The 12,363-nt window shown below is 43.6% G+C and overlaps 1 protein-coding gene across 7 annotated transcripts in view; it reads right to left on the bottom strand.

Moving 5' to 3' along the window:
- The window catches only part of LOC310673400 (uncharacterized protein), a 182,729-nt gene that overhangs the window by 18,129 nt on the left and 152,237 nt on the right, over positions 1 to 12,363 (bottom strand). For 4 of the 7 annotated variants that reach the window (XR_014508974.1, XR_014508975.1, XR_014508976.1 and 1 more), the window contains one exon: positions 10,074 to 10,179. The exons of 2 other annotated variants lie outside the window; for them this stretch is intronic. The gene's annotated coding sequence lies outside the window, so the exon portion shown is untranslated. Of the gene's footprint in view, positions 1 to 5,697; positions 6,620 to 10,073; positions 10,180 to 12,363 lie in introns of those variants that run through there. One more of the 7 variants, XR_014508979.1, reaches the window with a different exon arrangement.

The raw sequence follows: 12,363 nt of genomic DNA, 5'->3' as shown, positions 1-12,363 counted from the left end.
CAAAAAAAGGTTGGGAACCACTGGTCTATTGCAGGACAAATCATATACTGATAGTGATCATCTACAAGTCAGGCACCATAAAAATATTTTTGTACAAATGCATTTCCTTCTCTGCATCAATTCTGACAGGGCTATAAATGAGGTGCAGAGAGATTTGCAGAGATTCTTTTTTATAAACTGAGTATTACAAATATATAAGCATTTGCACATGTTTATGCCACGTACTTATATTATGGAAAAAAACATAAATATTTGACCTGCTTCCATAATGCAGTGCTAATAAAATCGTTTAAAACAACAGGCTTCAAGAGGGATTTGCAATAGGAATGAATGGTTGTCTTGCATAATTGTGTTAGCTTTATTGGTTATAGTACTACTGCTTCTGTCTTTGTTTCCGACGTCCTTTTACACTGCATTACTTGTGGCATTACACAACTGTAGCTTTTTGATCAATATGCTCCCATGTCACACTTAATTTCACTCACACCAGCAGATGTGGTGTGACACAAGGCATGTCACCATCACACCCTTTGTGCACAAGTGTGCTTCTGGCTGCCCCCGCCCCCCCCCCACGCATCACATGTGAAAATGGCAGGAAAGAACTGCATGCTGGGATACCCTCCCAATCTTCATCCTGCGACTTTCCAGGTTAACGGAGATGCAAGCAATTTTTCCCCCCTGGAAGTGGTTAACAGGGAAATGAGTGCTTAACCTCCACTAGAGTCACAGAAATGGCAATATTCTGCCTCCCTCACAACACTTTGCAATACTCGCTGTTCAGCAAACCTGCACAGCATGAACAAAAGATGCGTTTCCCAACTTATTTTTAGCCCCAAGTTCAGTTCCAATCTTTTTATCTTTTGAAATGATGAATTTCCAGTATGACAGATAAGAGATCAGATATGTGTGGAGTTTTTACCCATCTCTTCAAAAGGAGAGCTGCTGACTGTCTACTGTATTATAATGGAAGTGGCGCTTGAATAACAATAGAAGGAACAGGCCTATTATTGCCTTAAGCTATAATTAGTTTTCTGTCAAAGAAGTAAGCAGATTTCAATCAGAACTGGGGTTTTTTTCTAAAAAGAAAAAAGGGGGATTCAGGATCTTTGCAGCAGGATAAAATGATTAATTCTCCTGCCGCAGAAGTCACACCCCTAGATTGCTTTTACAGGCCTGTACAAATGTATAGAACTTTTATACATTTCTAGAATGAGAGTTGTTGTTGTTGTTGTTGCCTACCTAACTGTCACAGCTATCCACAAAGAATCCTGGGATCTGTAGTTTTGTGAGGGTGCAGAGAATTACCTGATAAAGATCCATAATGTCCCTCACAGAACTACTGTTCCCAGAGTTCCGAGAGAGAGAGAGAGAGAGAGAGAGAGAGAGAGAGAGAAATCAATGTTCGAATCAATTTAAATTTGGGTAGCGTAGGGACACCCTTAGTGACACAGGTGGAATCTTTTGTTGTTGTTTAGTCACTTAGTCGTGTCCGACTCTTCGTGACCCCATGGACCAGAGCATGCCAGGCACTCCTGTCTCCCACTGCCTTTTGGTCAGACTCATGCGGGTAGCTTCGAGAACACTGTCCAACCATCTCGTCCACTGTTGTCCCCTTCTTCTAGTGCCCTCAATCTTTCCCAACATCAGGGTCTTTTCCAGGGAGTCTTCTCTTCTCATGAGGGGGCCAAAGTATTGGAGCCTCAGGTTCAGGATCTGTCCTTCCAGTGAGCACTCAGCGCTGATTTCCTTCAGAATGGAGAGGTTTGATCTTCTTGCAGTCCATGGGACTCTCAAGAGTCTCCTCCAGCACCTTAATTCAAAAGCATCAATTCTTCGGCGATCAGCCTTCTTTATGGTCCAGCTCTCACTTCCATACATCACTACTGGGAAAACCATGGCTTTAACTATACGGACCTATAAAAACCGTTTTTAAAAATACATTGAATTTTCCATAAGGCTCACCATCGCCTTCTAGTGTCACGTTGTATGTTGCACTTAAAACACACTTAAGATGTTTTTTGCAACTGAGTCCAAAGTTCAAGTCTTGGGAAAGGCAGGGCAAACAGGGGTAGAGAAATGACTGCCAGGTTGTAAATGGATTCCAATGCCTTAAGCATTTCAGGGTTTATAAATGCTGAAAGTCAGCAATGAAATCATGGATCACTAGGAAGTACGAAGGAAAGAAAACTGCTGTGTGTTGTTTTTTGCAGGGACTGAAACTTAAGAATGGAGACCTTCATCTCTCTTCTGCCAGCTCCTTTGCTAAAATATTAGTTTAATATTATTTGAGAGATTCATCTCCTTCTCACCCTCCCCTCCCCTCCCTGCTCTTTGTTGGCATCTCATTAGAGCCCATTAGTGCAATACTTGTTACAGTTCATTTAGGGAGGGGGGGAAATCATTAAACACATGTCACTTCAAAACTGTGCGACATAACATGAAATTGAAATGACCTTCGTTCTGGCACGGAGCAGCACTGACTTAGAGAGAGCACTCCTGAATTCTAACAAAAAAAATAAAAAATGTTACTTAGCCTGATAATAGAATTCCAGCAGCATGCCAAGACAGCGAAGACCATTACCTACTGCTTGATAGCAGAAGTCTGCAGATTTCAGCTAGAACAAAGGCATTAAGGGTTAGTAACCTTTCCTTGTGAAACTGAACTAGAAAGGGGCGAGGAGAATTGCAGGGGGGACTGGAATATAACAGAGAGGACAAGGATGAAATTAAGAGTCTCCAAGCTGTTTTTACACCACGCAGTTAAAGAATCCTGGGAACTGTTGCTTGCTAAGGGTGCCGGGAGCTGTAGCTCTGTGAAGTGTAAATCAGGATTCTCGGGGAATGATAACCAATTTAAAGGAATGGTGTGTCCGCGATTTCGATTGCGGGTTTTTATTCTGAATTTAAGGTTGCGGTTGCTTCGATTTGTGTTATAGGTTTACTATCGCATTTTTATCTGAAATATACAGTGGTACCTCGCAAGACGAAAAACTCGCAAGACGAAAGAGTTTTTTGTTTTTTGAGTTGCTTCGCAAGACGAATTTCCCTATGGGCTTGCTTTGCAAGACGAAAACGTCTTGCGCCTTTTTCTTAAAACCGTCAATGCATTCCTATGGGAAACCGTCAATGCATTTCCTATGGGAAACCATGCTTCGCAAGACGAAATATTCACAAGACGAAAAAACTCAAGGAACGAATTAATTTTGTCTTGCGAGGCACCACTGTACTCGGAGTCGAGAGTGGATTTCATGCTCTTTATTCAGCTCATAGTGGTGAGGAGGAATGGAAGTTCCCCCAGAATGTCTGCTTTATATACAGTATTTACACAATGGGCCCCACGTGATTGGCTAATTCCGGGATTCTCCTGTAAGCCAATCAGGTCGTGGATTCACTTCCACCTGGAGCTGGATTGGGTGGTTCCTGTGGACCAATCAGACTGCTGCATTCTGGGTCCTATTATTCTAGGACCAATCAGACTGCTGCATTTTGGATCCTATTCAACTCAGTACATAACATTATCTATAACCTTTTCCTCAAAAGGAGCTCTGGGAACTGTGTGAGGCCTGTTACTCCTCACAGCAGCCTATGGGGTGGATTAGGCTGAGAAACAGTAACTGGCTTTGCACAAACAAATCAGGATGACTGTTCAATAAGCAGGTCATCTGGAAGCAACCCCAAGTTGTAACACTCCAAACACAACACCACACGGGCTTTTATTATCGTTGCATGCAGCGCATTGGAGATCGCCTTGGGCACTGGGAAATGTGGAAATATGATTTTTGATTTTGTAAAAAAAAAAAAAGAACAAATGCATGAGGGCATAGATCTAAGCCCAACAATCAATTGAGCCAATAGTCATCATTTGATTAGACTAAAGTTGTTTCCACATGGGAACACTTTAGCACTCTGGAAGCTTTGATTTTTCTCAATAAGCTGGAAGTGAAAGAAGAATAGGGGTACCAAGTAGTATTTAATATAATGCCCTATTATTTCCTTCCCCCATGCCCAAGATCCTTCTACAATGTTTACCCACAGGTGATTCCCACATGCTAAAAGTCCTTTCCCAATTATAATTAAAAACTTCCGGTTTGTTGATTTTGCCCATTTCATTGCTTCCTGTTTTGTGTGGTTGTGTGATAAGTTACAAATTACCCAAAGGGTGCAATCCTATACATTAGGGATTGCCAACCTGGTGCCCACAGGTGCCATGACACCTGTGAAAGCCTTCTTTGGCATGCCTAAGCATCATGGAGAGAAGCAGCACTGACTATACTCTCTCTAATTTTGTGTTATGCCGCCCAATCGCAGCCATGTTGTGTTATTCCACAACTCCATGGCAGCCATTTTGTGACTAGCACCCACAACACTTTTCCAAAATTCAAAATGTACCCACTGGTCCAAAAAGGTGGATGACCCTTGCTATGCATGTTTACTTAGAAGTAAGTCCTACTCACATTTATGAGACTCCCCAGAAAATGTGTTTAGAGTTGCAGCCCGAATTGCCTCTTATTAATTAGCTTCTGATCCATGCTGGGAAAGGTGTTAATTACTGGTTTCTTTGCATTATTTTTATTTTATTTCTTTGCACTTAAGCAATTAACCCTGACTTGCTAATTAGAATCATCTGTCTATGGAATTATATGGTTGAGGAAATGGCACAAACCCTAAATCTCCTGTCTAAATCTTAACACGGGTAAATCATGTAACGGTTTGGTGATGAGCTGGCAATGGTGGAATAGGAGCATTGAGTCTTCAGGGGGATATTTCTTTTTTAAATAAAACATTTAAACACTGCTTTTCAGGACAGCTGTCCTCACAAGGCAGGATGTGAGGAAATGAACAGAATACAGCATGAGGGCAAAGTGAGATGATATTGTAGGTGTGAAGTTTCCAATGAATGCATTTATTCTGTGTTTATAACTATGTTTAATAACTATCCGCCTGTAGACAGCAGGACCATTTAAATAAAAAAGCTAAATCTAGATGTAATAGTCACTGTATGCCATATTCAGAGTAGCGCCACTGAAATCAATAACTTGCCTATTAGTTTGAGTATGACTAACATTGAATATATCACCCATAGTCTCACTTGGCGCCCATGTGTGGGTGCCCTTTTTGTTTCTTGGTATCTGTTCACTGGTTTAAACCATAAAGACAAATCAATACATTACTCTCATACAATTGCAGTGGAATCCTAACCCCTGATCTGTTCTGCTGGAGAAGGTTCAGATTCAGCTATACAGGTGCAAATAAAACGTTTCAAGTGTGTTGTAAAGTGCAATATACAAATGTGACACTAGATGGCAGCAGTGAGCTATGGCAAATTCAATGTATTTTTCAAAACTTTTTTTAAAAAAGCATTTTCACAGCGTTTTTTAAAACATGTGTCAATTCCACTTCAATGGTGTGGAGAGCTCCACTGCCATGAAGGTGTCTCCCTTCTGTGCCCAGCATAGCAAGAAAAGCCATTGAACAGGGTGTTTTGGAACAGAGTGTTAATGGCTCTGGCTCAGCTGGATCCAAAGAATTATGGATTTTCAGAGTGACCCATTCCTCAGGTCATATTTCTCCCTGAACAAAAGCTCTGGTCACTTCAAAAACTCAACTGTAAAGAGCTATATTTGCAGCAGCTCGACAGTCTGTGGAGTGGGCAGAACAGGTACTAGTGCAATTAAAAACAAAACCAAGTGTCACAACCTTGCCAAACTGTCTCCTCATTGCCCAAGGCAGGCACCTCAGAAACATCCACCAGCCTTGCATCATGTCCACCACATCACTGAAAGAGAAGGAAGGAGCGTATTCAATCTGTTCCTGAAACTACCAATGCCATGATTATGCAAACTATCACAAGTCCCCAATTGTTGCTAAACAATTTTTAAAATAACGGGAGGACAGGCCCAACCAACAATAATGCGAGGACAGACCATGCTAGCTATGCCGTTAAGTTACTTCAAAGCTCATTTCAAGCTGTCATAGATCTTAGAAGCTGCAACTTCAGAACTCAGTCTAGGCAAATAAGAATAATGTTTAGACTGTGCAGAAGATGTTCTACAGCTTCAGGAATGTCACTCCGATGCTGAGGGTCATTAACTTTCTGCATAATTCGTTCATTTCCCCCCTCGGCTTAGGATCTCCCCTCCCCACTGTCAAGCTTCAAAACTCCAAGATAAAGACATGATTGGTTCCTCAGATCTGCTTGAATGAGGGGGTGCATTGCTACTCCACCGGGTGCGCTTTCCATGCATTTCCGACAGTGGCCCTTCTCTTAAGGTCTAGAAACACAAAAGACATTTTGTAATTGCCAATCCTTGAAATCGAATTGGTGGTATTTCAGTGCATGACCCATAAAGGAGAGCTGTGGGGAACGCACATGTGTTTGACATACACTTTCCACCTCTTCGAGACTTACAGATGGAATCAAGATGTGTGAACAAGGCTTCCCAAACAGAGACAAGGGGATCTCAAGGTACCTGGCAGAGTGCCATGTGTCAGAGTTAAAGGAAGCAGATACGCCATGGGGTTTGGGACCCGCCTAGGTGCTGCTGACGATATCAGATTCCAGAACCTTACAGCAAGAGGACTTTGCGAATAATGAAAAGCAACACACCAATTCCTTCGGGAGAGGCTGGCTGCCAAATGGACGTGAATGTTAACGAGAGTGTCTTCTCCGTTTTGGAATGTAATAACGATTGTTTGATGGGGCTGTGTGCATTCCTTCATTTGGTGTTCTTTATTAGAAAGAAGAAGAAAAACTCCATTCCAAATAAAAAAAGAGAGAATAATTGTGTTATTAGCGTATGAGCTGTGACAACACCAGCAACTGTTTCTTGCAACAAACAACCTCTGTGGAACTTGTAGCAGAAATTTCACGTGCGACTGTGAAGTGATAGGAGAATGTTATAGAGCATGAATGTGCCATTAGCAGCAGCCTAAACTGATCGACTGCACTGTAGTATCACTGAAGTCAACATGATGGCCCCAACAATAAAGGATGAGTTATTCACAGTGCAATCCTGTGCATATCTACTCAGAAGTCGTTCTTATTAAGGTAAAGGTACCCCTGCCCGTACGGGCCAGTCTTGACAGACTCTAGGGTTGTGCGCCCATCTCACTCAAGAGGCCGAGGGCCAGCGCTGTCCGGAGACACTTCCGGGTCACGTGGCCAGCGTGACAAAGCTGCATCTGGCGAGCCAGCGCAGCACACGGAAACGCCGTTTACCTTCCTGCCGGTAAGCGGTCCCTATTTATCTACTTGCACCCGGGGGTGCTTTCGAACTGCTAGGTTGGCAGGCGCTGGAACCGAGCAACGGGAGCGCACCCCGCCGCAGGGATTTGAACCGCCGACCTTTCGATCGGCAAGCCCTAGGCACTGAGGTTTTACCCACAGTGCCACCCATGTCCCGTCGTTCTTATTAGGTTCCTTTAAATTCAAAGTGATTAACTCCTGGGTCTGCTTGTATCCGGCAACCACCTTAAATACAGCACTTAATGCTAGATGCCAATTTGTGTGCACCTGCCACGCCTTCCTCCTTTTTGCCCAAGGATATTTCTGGATGCAGGAACAGTATGGGCAGAACCAATGACATGGTTCTTTCCTATATATGTGTGTTTAAGAGAATAAGAGAATATCAGCCCCATAGGTAGTGTGAGACCTAAAGTGTACTCATAGTAGTTGGAGCTAGTGATATTAATGCTATAAATTTTATAATATAAAAGATACACCAGGCAGTATTTGTCTGTTTGCACAGCACCCACAGCAGCACATTACAGGCTTATAATGACAATGGTGTTAGAATTCCTGATCCATGATTGCAGTCATGGGATTGTTGTCTTTCACATGATGGGCATGTGTCTCTGCCAGGGTCCTACTCAAGTGTAGGCTGAACTCCTGACAAATGGTGCCGAACTGAGAAGTGCCAGAACTGAGTTCCGGCGAGATCCGGTGAAAGAAAGCCCTGCATTTAACCCTTCACACACACACCATTTTCTTGCCCTAATTTAATGTGCTATTACTTTCTCAGGCGTATTGGGTGGGAGGCGACAGCCGTAATATGAATTAGAAATTTCCCTACATTCCTTGCTTACATAGCATTCAAGAGTGAATTAGCCATCACTGATCCAACAGGATAAAGGCTGAGGGGATTTCTAGGCTTCTGCACTTGACTGACAGGCATTGAGCCACAAAGGAAATGAAACCCACACATGCAAGCAAACAAGGGCTGGAGAAAGGGATTTGGGGCCTTAGAAATATGACGCCAGCAGGTAAAGTTAACTAGACCTTATAAACATCCAGCCGATATGAGTAATTTCCATCTCGGTACATGTAATGTCCCTCCCGTGTAGGGACATGGGGCACGTAAGCATTAGAGCATTTATTTTATAGGAAGTTCAAAATATACAGTGAGAGAAAGCAAATGCATGCATATCCCAGATCCTTAGCTACAAATGCAGCTCCCAAGAGTCCACCTGCAACTTTTAAACCTGCCATGAGAAACAAGCAACTCTCATATATATGAAGTATTTGTAGAAAGCAGACGGCATCCTCCAAATGCACTGGTGACCTCATTAAAGCAGGACGTTGCGGTCTTGAGCCTTCTACTTGTTTTCCTGCCACCGGCTATTCTCAGCTGATATGATGGTAAATCTATGTCCTGGTTTTACCATTTCAGAGGCTGGAGCTCACCTAATGGAATGCTCCTCCATACAACCAACTTAGGACTCAGCTACACTGGCAAAGAAAAAGCGCTTGATAAGCGTTGTATATGCATTATAACATTGTGACACCGGATGGTGCTGTAGAGTTCCATTTTTGCCAAACCCGATTTCTCATACAAAGTTTACAATACAGTTAACGGAAACATTTCTTTGATGTGTCTAGATCGAGCCCTAGTAGCAGTAGCTGTAGTATGGTAGGGCTGCCATCTAAACACCTGAAGTGACTCCACCGATACGGGCTGGTAATTGGCTGAAGGGCTTCCTGTTCCTAGCTTGAGCAACATGGTCTCTTCCTGGGCTCTGTTGCATTCCTGTATCCTTGGTTACTCTGTGGCCCTGGCTCACTCTCTGATCCTGTCTCCTAGTTTTTCTTTGATTGGCTCTTTTGGCCCAGACTTCTGGCTTGTTTCACATCTTTTGGCCCAGGGCCCTGCTCTGATCCACCTCCCACAGAAATCTAGTGAAGGGCCACGGACAACATGGTGCCTCCAGATTTTGCTGGTTTCCATCATCCCTGACCATTTGGGCATCCAAGAATAACTGAAGGGCATTGGCTTCCCCAATCCAGATTATAGGCTTCCCACTTAGAGTGTGGGTGCCAGGCTAACCATGGGGTGGAATTCCAACTAAAGAGTCCCATCAGCAGAAGTCCTATGCAAGGACTTCTGCTTACGCAACAGAGATTCTCCCCCTCTTCCTTCCATTTGCCCCTGAAATTGGCCAGGGGTGTGTTGGGTGGGGAGAAGCCCCAGAACAATGTGTGGGAAGAGGAGAGGGTGGTTGTTCCATATGGCAATCTGCAATGTTTGCCCTGATGGACCGATCACTTTAATGCAACACTGAATTCCTCCCCGTGTGAGGTTGGGGGCAGGGCTAGCACTGAGTGAAGGTGGCTCTCCTGTTTGCAAGAACGAGGCTTCTATCACTGTGGGGAATATCCAACATTTAGCACATTCTCCCATAAGCTGTGTAACATCATCAGAAAGCCAGCCCAAGATAAGGGCACTGCAGGATGACTGAATAATATATGAAAGCAGCTGCTCATCAACAAATATGACAAAAGCGCATGATTAGCTATGATTTATTACTCATTTTTACAGTAATCATCTTTACTTTCCCACCTTTTTCCCAAGGAACAATGCACAGTGGTTCAAACAATCCCTGCCTTGAACTGATTTGGTGCCAGTTTTATGGTGTACACTGCAGACTTAGGCAAATAAAAGGCTTAACCGTTTGTTTCCCTTCACGACGATTAAGCATTACATTGGAATACCAAGTTAAGCATTGGCTACAAGCCAGACTAGGAAGCTTTGACAGGAAGCTATGCCTTTATAACATAAGCAAGACAGGTTCCTCACCTCCACAAGGTGACAAGCAGGGCGTCTTCTTATACAAAACTTCTCAGTAGGGGCAGGTGGGGTTAAGTCCTCAAGCAAAAATCATGGTTTAGGGTCTCAAGAAGGGCTGAAACAGCAAACCATGTTTTATTTATTTATTTTTTAAAAAAACATTGTATACACTTACACAAAAAGACATTACCAAAACAATGGGGCATAGTAAACCTTCATTGTACATAGGTAAGGGGGGAAAGGGGGGGAGACAGGATGGGGGGACCCTAAATCAGTAACCCTGACTTAAAATGTGATTTTTAAGCAGCCTTATGCCAGTTTATCCATAGGAGGGGCCCAATAATTTTCCACCCTGTTTCCATTTAGTAAAGTAGCAGTAAATATAGTTAAGGCAGATGTCTGCACAGGGCCCCTCTGTTGGATTTGAAGTACCATAGTTTTCTGTGTATAAGACGAGGATTTTTTATGAAAAAATAATCATAAAAAGGGGGAGATCGTCTTATGCAGGGATAGTGCATAGGGGTGACAGTGGATTGGTTGCTGTCGCATGCTGAACTTTGTCAGCGTTGTTTTAGCAGGTGATTGGTGGCTGCTTTCCAGGGGCTGGTGTTGATTGGCTGTCGCAACGGTAATTTTGTGGGCGATATGCGACTGCTGGCATCATGGGGGCAGACAATTGCTGGCAACCCCCTCCCCCCCAAAAAAGCTTAGCAATTCTGCACAATCTCCCCCATTTCCCTAAATGTGAGTCCCCCAAAATAGGGGGCGTCTTATACATGTGTTATACACGGGAAAATATGATAGTTCTATTTGCCTTATTAAATTAGCCTTCAGCTCTGTATCTCAATCCTAACCATATTTATATGGAACTAAGTGACACGGGTGGCGCTGTGGGTTAAATCACAGAGCCTAGGACTTGCCGATCAGAAGGTCGGCGGTTAAAATCCCTGCGATGGGGTGAGCTCCCGCTGCTCAGGCCCTGCTCCTGCCAACCTAGCAGTTCGAAAGCATGTCAATGTGCTAGTAAATAGGTACCACTCTGGCGAGAAGGTAAACGGCGTTTCCGTGCACTGCTCTGGTTCGCCAGAAGCGGCTTAGTCATGCTGGCCACATGACCCGGAAGATGTACGCCGGCTCTCTCGGCCAATAAAGCGAGATGAGCACCGCAACCCCAGAGTCGGTCAGAAACTGGACCTAAAGGTCAGGGGTCCCCTTTACCTTTACCAGTAAGTGACACTGCCTCCAATTTCCCCCAAAATGGGAACAGGACAGGAGGAACTGCATGTCAACAGCAGCGGAGGGATGGACTCACAGCCCCTTTCTGCATTCTTCCATTTCATATGAATAAAGTCCGAATTTGACTATTGATGTAAAGCTCCTTTTTAGATTTTATTTTTAAATATGTATATATGTACAAGAAAGTGTGACAGCCACCAGCTTTACCACTTGCTCTTGTTCCTTACTGGGCAGCTGCTTCCCACCCTAAGGAACTCATCTTGGATGATGCTGGAATGGCATCATTCCTGCAATGGATCTCCACTAGCTCTATAATGAATACATGCCAGAAACAGCAAGATGCAGGCAATTGTTCTTGCAAAGGGGCTGGATTCCCAGCTGCTGGAATGGCTGGCCGTTTTGACTGACACAATTGACAAAACGGGTAAATAAATTATAAAGTACGAGAGCCGCTCCGGTGGACGAGTAGGGCTAATTTTAAGCATGTGAAACTAACCGTCTGCTCTCTGATTCTTGGCTTTTCTCCCCAGCTCAGTTCTTGGTTTGGCCTCAGCCATGAAAATAGCCTGTTTTGTTGGAAAGCCACATAATACCACAGCTCTCCATTAGTACCAAAGATCAAAGAATTGGTGCTCTTCCCACCCTATTGTCATAGTTAAAAGCTGGGAAGAGCACACCATGTAGATAGAGAACTGCTGGAAAATCAGCTTGATGGTTTATAGAAGAAGAGAGAGAAAGGAGGCAGCAAAGAATATATCTGCAATGCCACCAGTAGTACCATAACAGTAGAGGAGTACATTATTATTTTTTTAATTCTGCCCCCCGTTTCGAGAGGAAGAAGAAAAATGTGGCCACAACAGCTGTGTTTTGAATGCCGAATGGTATTTTTGGTCCTCCTTCCTTGCTGAATCCATATTTGGTGCTGAGGCAGCCTCAGCAGGGTGAAAAATAATTCCATTCTTGACTGGAAATTCCATGAGATAAAACATTCTTGCACTTGGTCCAGTAGAAATAACTGCATTTCCATTGCAAATTCCACAATAGTTATCTTGCTTCTGGTGTT

Source organism: Podarcis tiliguerta, assembly GCF_965153285.1.
Source record: "Podarcis tiliguerta genome assembly, chromosome: 3".
Classification (NCBI taxonomy): domain Eukaryota; kingdom Metazoa; phylum Chordata; class Lepidosauria; order Squamata; family Lacertidae; genus Podarcis; species Podarcis tiliguerta.
The sequence above is the reverse complement of the archived record's forward strand: the minus strand, read 5'-3'. Positions and strand labels throughout refer to the sequence as shown.